The 13,151-nt window shown below is 31.2% G+C and overlaps 1 protein-coding gene across 3 annotated transcripts in view; it reads left to right on the forward strand.

Annotated features, from left to right (window-relative positions):
• LOC145293753 (uncharacterized) overlaps window positions 1-13,151 on the forward strand; it is a 72,014-nt gene that overhangs the window by 44,087 nt on the left and 14,776 nt on the right. Inside the window, exon 1 of one of the 3 annotated variants that reach the window (XR_013869762.1) lies at window positions 11,742-12,014. The exons of the other annotated variants lie outside the window; for them this stretch is intronic. The gene's annotated coding sequence lies outside the window, so the exon portion shown is untranslated. Of the gene's footprint in view, window positions 1-11,741; window positions 12,015-13,151 lie in introns of those variants that run through there. 3 annotated transcript variants of the gene reach the window in all.

Genomic DNA, 13,151 nt, shown 5'->3' on the forward strand with positions numbered 1-13,151 from the left:
ACAACAAAATATAAAAACAAAAAATAAAACAAAAAATATAAAAACAACAAATAAAAACAACAAATAAAAAAACATTCACTTTTAAAAACTTATCCAAATAATTCATGTTTATAGTACATTTTATTGGAATTTAAATGTTTTAAATTAAAGATACAAATATTTCGTTTTGATAATTAAATCAAGTTGAGGACCACCAAATTTCTTTTGTGGACCAAATATGGTCAAAATAAATAGATTTTCCCTACAAATCGATGAAATAATTCATAATAAAGCGCTGTTGCTTTCATATGCATCAGGGAAGAAATGCTATTTTTGTAAGTTTGTCAGAAAGAACAAGTGGAGGAGCTTATCCATTTCGTGTTGATAATTAAATCAAGTTGAGGACCACCAAATTTCTTCTGTGGACCACCGGTGGTCCATAAAGACCACGTTGAACATCATTGGTTTAGCGTACAAAAAAAAACACAATTCGGTTCAAATTCTAGAGAAGCACAATAAATTTATTGATGCAAAAATGAGAAGCGGCGTGAAGAGCGATGTATGAAGTCATCAGCATATCTGACGTTAAGAGAGCAACCAAAAAATATGCAGAAACATAAATGGCTTAATTATACATTTGTAGTCATATTTCGAAAGTATTAACCGATTCAATTTTGTTTTCGCTATATGGCGAAATAAAAATTCATCAAATTTATTAATTTTAAAACTTTTCATTTAATTTTAGCCATCCGTAATACAAAAAAATATTAAAACACACACAGCAAGCAAAGAAAGCATATTCAAAAAATGTAACGAAAAAAAAAAGATACGTATTATTTAGATTCATCGGACTACATCTCTCATTTTGGGTGTGATTTTCACAACGTTTCAGTCGATTGAAACTCCGACTTTCTTCAGGTGTATCTTGTCGAACTTAATTGCAAAAGTGATATTCTCCTGAAGGTTGGAGGTTCAAATTTCAGTGTGGGTGACCGTAAAATACAATTGCGAATTACTTGGCCTACGGAACAAGAGCATGCTACTCCCGTGAAGAAAATAAAAGGGATACGTTCGAAATTCCGTCAAAATTCCCGAGTTCGACAGAAACATACCCGAGTTCGACAAGATACACCTGAAGAAGGCTGGAGGTTACATCGACTGAAGCGTTGTGAAAATGGCACTTAAAATGAGAACAGTAGTCCGATGAATCCAAATAATACTAATAACCAATCCTCAACTCCAAACTTCAGAAACCTCCGAACAAAAAAAGATATTTGTAGTAAATTGGTATCCAAAGAATTCCTGTCCTTACGAAATCAATTCAGAATATTGATGGAGAATCCGGATCGGTCCCGAAAGCTGTCGAATAAGTTGCAAGCGGTAGTGTTCTCTTAATTAAAGGTTCAGTCAGACGATACTAACAATCATTGTTGATCGCCTCCGTTTACTCTCAAAGGACAAGGAATACTTTTTGTAAGGGTAACTATGTAATTGCGATGTAAGGGTTGCGGAACTTTCAACCACACCTCTAATGAATCGGTAGCAGTGTCAGAAATTTCGTGAAAATAGTGAATAATTCCACCCCATCTTTCCAAGCTTATAACTCCTCGAAAAATGTAATTCAAGCCCTAATTTTTTTTTTCAATTAAAGGAGTAAGGACCAAGGTTTTATTAAAAAAAAAAACAAAACAAAACAATGTGTTTTTTTTTTTTAAAAAAGGTTTTAAACTTCGGACTTTACAGGTAAATTTCTAAAAAACTGATTTTTTTTTTTGTTTTAAATTTGAATATATTATTTATTGACCTTTTCTCTTCAATTTGTGATATATAAACCTATTAAACATAAATTAATTATTTACTTTTTAATAGACATTTCAAAATGAGAGGCGTAAATTATTCGCCCCTCTATCTTTCTAAGCTTATAACTCCTCGAAAAATGTAATTCAAGCCCTAATTTTTTTTTCAATTAAAGGAGCAAGGACCAAGGTTTCATTAAAAAAAAAAAAAAAAAGACAAAAAGAAAAAATGTGTTCTTATAAAATAAGGTTTTAAACTTCGGACTTTACAGGTAAATTTCTAAAAAACTGATTTTTTTTTTTGTTTTAAATTTGAATATATTATTTATTGACCTTTTCTCTTCAATTTGTGATATATAAACCTATTAAACATAAATTAATTATTTACTTTTTAATAGACATTTCAAAATGGGGGGGGGCGTGAAAATGGGGGGGCGTGAAAATGGGGGGGCGTGAATTTAAAAAAAACGTTTGTCTAAAATATTATATTCGGTTTATTGGAAAGAACATAAAATTTCACATTGACCCTGAAAATATCGTAAAAATAGAATCAATAGAAAAATTTTGATAGATTTTTAAAATTTAAAAATTTAAAAATATTGAGTTTAAAAATTGAAAAATATTGAGTTCGGAAAATTCATTACTGTTTTAAAAAAAAAATAAAAATATTTTTATTACTTTTAAAACAACTGTAATAGTTTATTTTGGAAGTATAATCCATAAAGAAAATAAATAACCCACTTTTAACAGAGAAATTACGAGATTTTTATATTGTATTCGCAGTTTCGTGTTAGGGGTGTCAAAAATTCCTACAAAAATTCTGATACTGCTAATGAATCGGCACTGCTTGAATCGAGTGACGACTGGAAACAATGCCGGAATGAGTGGAGATCGCATGCAGCAGTTGGAATTCGCAAACGATCACCCATTTTAGTACAATCTAGGCTCAACGTTGCTTAACTTTTGGTGATCTAACGGGAACCGGTGTGTCAACGTGATTATGACATATACCAAATACTAAAAATACAAATACTAATCTCTATCTTTACTGTTATATAAAAAGAACTTTGTGTTTGTCTCTGTTTATGTATGTGTTTGTGAGTTCGTTCCTCATGTACTCGAAAACGGCTGGGCGGTTTTTTATGAAATTTCATTCAAAGATACTTAAAGGGCCGGGCAGCTTTCTTAGAAAGATTTTATTTCGGAGTGTCTTCGATAATCGATAATCGAAATAATCCGATGAAAGTAAAAACAAGTGATTTTTGACCAAAGTTAACACTTTACACAGCCTAACATCACAAGTGCATTTAAGAAGTTTTATTACCACACAAGCAGAAAGGCCCAACATATAAAATCAACAGTAGGTTCTTTGATATGATATAGGTGTTTTCGAAATGGATGTTTCTGTTTAAAGTTCAATTGCACTATGGTATTTGATTTCTTTTTTCATTTTAAACTTAAATTCAAATCATTACAAGCACTAAGGCATATAAAATCAACAGTTCTTTGGTATGACAGGGGCGCGTTTGAAATAAATGTTTCTGTTTAGAAAACAATTGAAGTATGATAATTGACTTTTGCATTTTAAACTTTGATTCAACCTATTATGTATTCAAAAGCTATATATCTATACATCTATAAAAGTGAACGTGTCTGCGTGTGTGTGTCTGTGTGTGTGTCTGTGTGTGTGTCCGTGTACATTTTCCTACACAATAACAATAGCAATCTTAGGCTACAGACTCGAAAATTGATATACAGAGTACTGAGATTTGGGGAAATCTTTGTGATAGGTTTTCGGCTAGAAATTTGGCTGTTAAGGGGTTAAAGTTCAACGATTTGACCTTTGAGAACTCTACCAAACTCCTCCGACAATTTTGGGTCTAAACACTTGAAATTTTAGATATGGGTTCCTTGGACATGGATCTAACTTAAGAACTTGATTTGAGCCCAAAACAATAAATTTTAAGGGGTCATAATAGGGATCAAATTTTAAAAAATTGACCGCTTTTTTCTTCTAATTTTTCTTTTTCTTTTTTTTTTTTTTTGTTCAACATACACCCCCAAACACCCGGGCAACGTCGGATTGAAATGCTATTCATTTAATAAAATCAACAATGCAATATAGACGGCAATGTATTGTGAACTAAATCGCTTAAATGTGACGCTTCGTCTCGGTGCAGCGCGATGGGTCCTCAACTAAAGCTGGCAATCATTCGATTTAATTGAAAAACGGGCGATTTCGATGGAAATACGATATGAAGTGTGAAGTATTCATTGAGCATCATTTAATTCCTCGCAACCTTGGGTCTCCCTGTTCAGAAAGTGGGATTAATAAGTCAGCGCTCCAAGGGAAGTGCACTCTGACCTGCAAAAACAGTGCTTCTTGGCACTCGAGGCAATTAGCAATACACTAACCCCTTCTCAAAGAGAGAAGGCAAATCCTGGGAGGGTGCACCCCCCCTAGAACTGCACAGAACTAAACTCCAACTGCAAAATCAACAGGGACCAGATCATTATAGGAATCGTCTAATCTGTTGATTTCGGGCGGGGGGGGGGGCAGAATAAAAAGCTCTAGCCAAGTCAGTTATAAAGCTGGCGTCGTTTGCCTTGAAATGAATCAAGTTATTATGAGACAGAAAGAGGTTGCCTAATCGTTGCTTAAAACGTTTAATCTAGCTGATACTTAAGATTTTCATCGTGTCATGGTCGAGGGATACACTAAAACCGGAGCCGTGTCTCTTTGGTAACAGGTCTATGTATCCTTTCTATGAAACCAGAGAAGGTAAGATCGAATGGATTTTTCGTTTCAGTTCGGACGAAATATCCTCCCTGGTACAACCTCTCCTAGATTATTCCCCCACCCCTCTCTTCTCCCCCACATATCTCTCTCGCTCTCTCCCTTATATATATATATATATATATATATATATATATATATATATATATATATACAGAGAGAGAGAGAGAGAAATTTATATATATATAATGTGCTTTCAATAATATATATGCACACACACAAACACACACGCACACACACACACACACACACACACACATATATATATATATATATATATATATATATATATATATATATAGAGAGAGAGAGAGAGAGAGAGAGAGAGAGTAAGATGATTGATAATTTATAATTAAAATTAAAAATTAAAAATCGGTTTCATAAGGAAGAACAAACAAAATCAATAAATTGTACGATCGTTTCGGAAACGATGTTTTTATTGTGATAGACAGTGTGTCTTGGACAATAATTTTATCATATAGTTTTTTGAAAAAAAGTCTCCTCATCAGCAAAAATATTGGGTGGAGGTGGGGGGGGGGGTTCTAAAGACACCAAAAAATGCAGTTTGTGTTTTTATCGTTTTTATTTAGGTATTTGATTTGTGATTTGTATCCTGGATTTTTATGGGCCTCATTGTAATATTTTGTGTTTTTGTTAAATATAGATTTGTAAGAAGATAGTTTAGGAATCAATATTGACTTATGGTGGTTCGATTCATTATGGACATATAGTACAGATTGGTTTGGTTTATGATAGGATTCAAAAGTAGAATTTTCAAGATTGAAGGTTAAGTCTAAGAAAATAACTATTTTTTTATTAGGGTCGATCTTTATAGTAAGTCCATAATTTTTAAAGAACTTATGCAAGGATTTAATTGCTTTTTCGTAATTTTTATTTGTGGAGTTTGTTACAAAAAGTACATCATCTCTGTATAGGCCTCCCGTCCAATTAGAATTGTTTATGGAATATATTATGAATTTCATCTAAAAGGAAAAATGATATCGATTGGTAATACGATTCGATATCAAAAGAAAGAAATTTAAAATTATTTTTATTTTGAATGTTCGAAGACCAATCAATTACCTGGGTGGAAGATTGCCAAAGTGGGTATTTTATTAGGGATTTAATAATCCTTATAAAATGTGTTTTCAATCGATATTTTTTCAATAATGGAACAGTTTTCCTACCTAACAAAAATGGGCTGGTTTTCCATGGACGATTTTTCCGTGGACGAGTCTTCCTAAATTCATATATAAAAAACAACCTCAAATAATATAAATGATATGAATTATTAATACCGTCGGAACATTTTTAAAATGCTTAGGTTCGTAAATTCTAAATAATGTGTATAAAAAAATGTAAATGTAATTTAACTCAATGTAAATATTAATATTAACCAGTCCTGTTAAAAAATTGTCCACCAATTTAATTAACCACTCCAACACGTGACAATGACAATATATATAAATTTTAACACAAGTAATGCCAAACGTAATTTAAAATAAAAAGGAATTTTAAGAATCTAAATGATATAATCTGCCTGAGGATGACTGTAATGTCCCTGTCAAAAGTGCTCGCTATGCAAAAACAAATATATGATTTCAACTTATACATGCAAGGCGAGCACTCTACCAACTGAGCAAACACGCCACATACACAAGATTGCCTATTAACTTACACAGATCAAGCAAACTGCGGTATAGATCCTACAGTGGAATGAACCTACCTCATACCGGACACGGTACGTAGGCATCCAACCAGCTATAACCCAAGCCAACGTCTCACAAGTAGGAATTTTATAGTTGAATATATATATGCTTGATTTGTGTAATTAATAGAAATTTTTGTGTGTGTGACGTGCTTCCTCTGTTGGTAGAGTGCTCGTCTAGGATGCAAGTGGCTCGGGTTTCAAATCCTGAGTTCGGATGTGTCTAACTGATTAGCCTAAATGAGATCGAAACACGATCCTTGGACTTCCAGTTTGTCCGCTTTCTTGACGCTTGTGAGCTGCGACGTTGTCTGGCTGTGGAAATAATTATATAATCTCTCATTCTGAAGCTTATATATGTGTGTGTGTGTGTGTGTGCGCGCGCGTGCGTATGTGCGTGCGTGTTGTTTTAACAACATCAAGACATCAACGAATAGACTGATAGCAAAAAATAGTGTATTTCATCGTTAGTTACAATGGCTTCAAGACTGTTCGGACAAATTCAAACATTATGTCGTTTGAAAATTTTCACAAGAACAGCCTTTCGTCAGACGTATCGATTAAAAAACACTTTAACAATGAACAGTATGAAGTCCATTTTCCTTATGTGGAGAAATATGGAAAAATATTTTACTTACATCTCATCTTTCTAAAGTTTTTTTTAAAGATGTATATATTTACCTATTTTCGTATCTCTGTTTAAAACAAATTTCAATCGAATTATCACACGACGTTACCACTAATAACCTATCTTCACTTTATATGTTTTACTAATACGATTCATTAATTTCTTCAATTAAATTTCTTTATTTCTTTATTTAATTTAAATTATTTTTTTTAATACGGACTAATCAACCAAGTCTTAAGCTATATTATTGCAATTAAATGTTAGTTTCGTATCTGGAATCTGCTTCGTTTATTTACAAAAATATCGCTTAAACTATTTGTGTAATTTCAAAAAGCGGTTTTTGTTTGAAACTTATTCCATGAGGAAAAAAACGTTACATGGCTCTATATTCAGTGCAATCTCATTCTTCGTTTAAAATTAAGGATCTAAATTTATTTTTTATTTTCTTTCGTTCCTACCTCTTAAGATTTATGATAAATACACTATTTGTTGCTATCAATCTATTCTTTGATGTCTGGGTTTTGTTAAAACAATATATGAATACTAAATTATGAAATATGATAATTTGGTAGCTTACAGTTTAAGTCATCTCATTTTGACTATTGGTATATGAACGATTACCGAATTTTCAATTATATAAACCCAGTAAAATTCGGAATATTATAAATAAAACTATATATATATATATATATATATATATATATATATAACCTTGCATATATATTATATTATATATATTATAGTATATTATATATGTATACTAGACTACCCGTGACCCGTTGGGTCAGTATGCTATATTAGCTATGGAATTCATGTATGAGCGTGACACTTGTGACGTAAAGAAAATAGGTTTCTTTTGACATAACAGAAATATTTCTATGAAAGTATATTAAAATGAAAAAAGAATATAGATAGATTTCTATGAGTCGTTCTGTTTATTATAATTGATTTATTTTTATTTACAGTTACTGAATTAAAAGTGGTCGGCCATACTTATAGATAAATGTGCACTGAACAGATATCATAATACTTATTATAGTTAAATTCAAATTTTGATATATCTGCTTTTTTTTACATCGTACATTTCTGTATTACGTTTAAGTTATTTAAAACCCCACTCTTCCCATGTAAAATAATCAGCGTCCCAATTGTTCTTTTGCTTTTTTTTGTTTATTTTAAACCCCACTCTTCCCATGTTAAATAATAATTTCGTAATAATAACGTTAATATTTCAGCGTCCAAATTGTTCTTTGTTTGTTTGTTTGTTTTTTCGCGATTAACTCATCCAAATAAACAATTGTTAATACTGTCTGCATTTTTTTACATCGTTCATTTCCGTATTACGTTTAAGTTATTTTAAATCCCCACTCTTTCCATTTTAAATAATAATTTCGAAATAATAACCTTAATATTTCAGTGCGCAGGTCATGCGCACATGCGCAACCGGATGTCGTAAACCGGAAAGTGGGTTACATACGTCGTTACAAGGTCATTAACAAGGAGTTTTATAATTATATATATATATATATATATATATATATATATATATATATATATATATATATATATATATATATATTAGCAAAAGTACCCGTCGTTGGCTGGGTTCAAAAACAGCCTATGGAAAATGGACTCTGATTTATGAAAGTATGATAAGTTATGAAAAAGAAGGGTTGTAAAGAGATAGCTTCGAATTAGGGGGTATCAAAACCAAAGCAAAATATGATGAAAGTAAAAATAAAATAGATAAACCCCATAATTTATTAGACCATACCTGTTCACACTGAAACTTTTATCACAATATTCTGTGGATCTATATTAAAAAACCTTGTTAAACTTTGTGACATATTTCCATTCTATGGAGGTCAGGCGCGAACGAACACCCCATAATTTTATTATATCATATTTATTCAAACTGAAACATAATTATCAAAGTATACTTACGCAGATAAATATGAAAAGTCGTTATTAAAGTTTGTGCTTATTTCCATTCTATGTGGGTCAGGCGCGAAAGCAGAACCCACAATTTTATTATACCATCCCTATTGAAATTAAAACATACTTATCACAATATTCTTATGTACATCTATATCAAAACCACCTGTAAACTTTTTTTTAAATGTTTTAATTTTTTATTTTATTTCCATACTTTGTGGATCAGGCGCGAATGCAGACCCCACAATGTTAATGAACCACTGTTCTGCCACATCAAACATACCCATTCCTGTGTCTCGATACCTCTTCTATCATTATCTGTAATCAGTTTTTTAAAATAGTCAACCATATAGGAGCTTATTCGTGACCAGACACACACACACACACATTCTGCTTTATATATATATATGTAATATATATATATATATATATATATATATATATATATATATATATATATATATATATGAAAAAGAAGACTTCTTCTGGATGAATGAATTGAAGAAAATAAAATATCCGTACGATATTGTGAAAAAAATCTTACTCTCTTTACAACGCTATAGCTATAACTCTTTTAATTTTATTTCTCTTTCACAATAGCTCTCTCTCTCTCTCTCTTTCTCTCTCTCTCTCTCTCTCTCTCTCTCTCTCTCTCTCTTATGCATATAATCTCTTTTTCTACACTCTCTCACGCACAGTTCTCTCTCTGTATCCATTAATATTTGTCACTGTCTCTCTATCTTTCTCTTTGGCTTCATATCTCTCTCTCTCTTTCTCTCCCTCTCTCCCCTTTGTCTTTCACCCATAACCTCGTGTTTCTTATTTATAGTAAGGATATAAAACTTTCACGCAAAACATAAGACAAGCGTAAATTCTAGATCCCAGATATGTTAGAAATTAAAACGAACGCTTTACTATGATACTGTAGTCCTCAAAAGACCCGCCATTTCTTTGAAAATACATATTTTATGCGTGGTAGAAAAAATGTGAGAGATGGAGTGTAGTTTTGTGCGTGTGTATTCCCCCCCCTCTCTCTCTCTCTCTCTCTCTCTCTATATATATATATATATATATATATATATATATATATATATATATATATATATATATATGAATAAAAAAGAATACGAAAAGTATAAAAGCTTATAACTTTTCTTTATTCGTTTTCAATTGGTGACGTGCAGGAATACAAAATAATATTATAAAAAAAAAAATTTAAAACCTTTTTTTATAAGTACATAATTTTCGACCGATCTCTCAGTCTTCATAGGTTTAGTGAAAGTATCATATATATATATATATATATATATATATATATATATATATATATATATATATATATATATATATATATATATATATATGGTAAAACTGGTAATTAGTAAAAACCTGAAGAGAGTGCTCAATACTATTGCAGAGCAAATATGTGTTTTATTTTTTGATTACCGTTTTATCTGTTTGGTTACAAATGTTTCAGATGTTGGACCATGTTTACGATCTAACAGCCTCGTCAAACTTTACAGAAGTGGTCTGACCACTTCTGTAAAGTTTGACGAGGCTGTTAGATCGTAAACATGGTCCAACATCTGAAACATTTGTAACCAAACAGATAAAACGGTAATCAAAAATAAGACATATATATATATATATATATATATATATATAGTAATTTATAAAATATATATGGCGATTAAGCTACACTGAATATTCGCATAAGCCTGACGAATCCTATAGTTGGATGAAACGCAGAATATTCAGTGTAGCTTAATCGCCATATATATTTTATAAATTACTAACTAGCTCTACCTACGTATTGAGCACTTTTGAAGTAAATACTTTAAGTTTACGCATAAATCTATACTTTCGTATATTAAATTTATGTGAATAAATGAAGTAGTTATATATATATATATATATATATATATATATATATATATATATATATATATATATATATATATTTCTCCATCTTTCTCTCTTTCTATGATTTGCATTATCGTACACATCTTCCCTTTCGTATTCAGATGAAAATTAAAGATCCTAGTTACGCTAGCAACTAAAAAGAACGGATTTACCATGACACTGCATTCGATGTCACTTAACCGCTACGTTTTAAATGGCATAGAGTAAAAGGGTATGTAAGTCTGCACGTGTGTATTCCCCCCGTCTCTCTCGCCTTCTCTTTTCTATCCTCAAAAATCAATCCACAAAAAAGACCGCATACTTATATCCCCGACAGAATTCCGTATCCTATTTCCAGTTGAAACCGACTCATTTGAGACGAGAATCATCCGTCTAAAACTATTCATGATTAAATTACGTTTTTAATCCGTGTCGCACTCCCAAAGTTAAAAGATATCAGTTAGGAACGTGGATATAAATAATCGAGTGACTGTTTATTAATCTGGCGCCAACCAATGGATACACTTTAAAATTGTGCCTACGCAATGAGGAGTGCTTAGCGATGCAAGCATTTTGTAATAAATAGCCGCACTTTACCTAGCATGGCATTTTTTAAATTCACCGACAATAAATAAAGAGAAAGAAGCCATCAAAACAAAATACGAAACTTTGCTTTTAGCGTTATGCAGGACAAGAAAAATACTCGCCCTAGCAGGGGTTAAAATAATTTCCTGAACCAAACAGTGTACCACCACTAGTTGTGTCAGAAATTTCGTGAAAAATAGTGAATAATTCCACCCTGTCTTTCCAAGCTTATAACTCCTCGAAAAATGTAATTCAAGCTCTAATTTTTTTTCAATTAAAGGAGCAAGGACCAAGGTTTCATTAAAAAAAACAAAAAAATAAACAACGTGTTTTTAAAAAAAAAAAGGTTTTAAACTTCGGACTATACAGGTAAATTTCTAAAAAACACTACTTTTTTGTTTTAAATTTGAATATATTATTTATTGACCTTTTCTCTTCAATTTGTGATATATAACACTATGGTGAGTAAATTAATTATTTACTTTTTAATAGACATTTCAAAATGGAAGGCGTGAATTATTCGACCCCCTGTCTTTCCAAGCTTATAACTACTCGAAAAATGTAATTCAAGTCCTAATTTCTTTTAATTAAAGGAGCAAGGACCAAGGTTTCATAAAAAAAACAAAAGAAAAAAAGAAACAACGTGGTTAAAAAGAAAAAGGTTTTAAACTTCGAACTTTACAGGTAAATTTCTAAAAAAAACTAATCTTTTTTGTTTTAAATTTGAATATATTATTTATTGACCTTTTCTCTTCAATTTGTGATATATAAAACTTTGGTGAGTAAATTAATTATTTACATTTTAATAGACACTTGAAAATGGGGGGCGTGAATTAAAAAAATGACGTTTGTCTAAAATATTATATTCAGTTTATTGGAAAGAGCATAAAATTTCACATTGACCTTGAAAATATCGTAAAAATAGAATCAATAGAAAAATTTTGATAGATTTTTAAAGTTTAAAAATTGAAAAATATTGAGTTCGTAAAATTCATTAGTGTTTTTTAAAATAAAATATTTCTATTACTTTTGAAAAAACTTTAACAGTTTATTTTGGAAGTAAATCCATAAAGAAAATAAACAACCCACTTTTAAAAGAGAAATTACGAGATTTTTATATTTTATTCGCAGTTTCGTGTTAGGGGTGTCAAAAATTCCTACAAAAATTCTGATACACCTATACCACCACTTATACGTTCACGTAGGAAAACTATAGTCAACTTATAATGACTAGCGGGACCTATGGAAATTCCACAGCAGAATCTTTCATATGTAATATATTGCTAAAGGCCATTCTGTGGACGTCCAGCGTGGATAGAGACCGCGTGATATTATTGTGGTATTTTTGTTAAAACTTAAAAAGTATTTATCTAAATAATCTGGTTAGGTTGTGTCAGAATATTTCTGGTTATTACGATTTATCTTTAAGATCCTAATAGGAGTCTGTGACATATTTCAATTGTGTGGACACCCGGCGCGAACAGAAACCCCACGATATCATAATCCCATCTTAAAAGAGAACATATACTACACTGTGATTTTAGCTAAAACACCAAGAAGGCATATTTTAGTTTCACGTACGGGCCAAAAGCGATATCATTTGTAGTAAATGGACGCTGTAAGAGCAATTATTGCTTAAGGTGTTTAAAAAATTTTAACTACCGCTTGAAGTGACTGAAATCCAATTATGAACTATGAAGATTGGTTAAGGGGATAGGGTTTGAGGAGGGTGATTGATTCAAATTCACAAAGAAGTTGGCCGGCGCCGTGGTGGCGGCCCCTGAGATGGTGGCGAACCTCAACTATGACCTTAACCTTTGA

Source organism: Euprymna scolopes, chromosome 15, assembly GCF_053919585.1.
Source record: "Euprymna scolopes isolate OS-2025 chromosome 15, ASM5391958v1, whole genome shotgun sequence".
NCBI classification, from domain to species: domain Eukaryota; kingdom Metazoa; phylum Mollusca; class Cephalopoda; order Sepiida; family Sepiolidae; genus Euprymna; species Euprymna scolopes.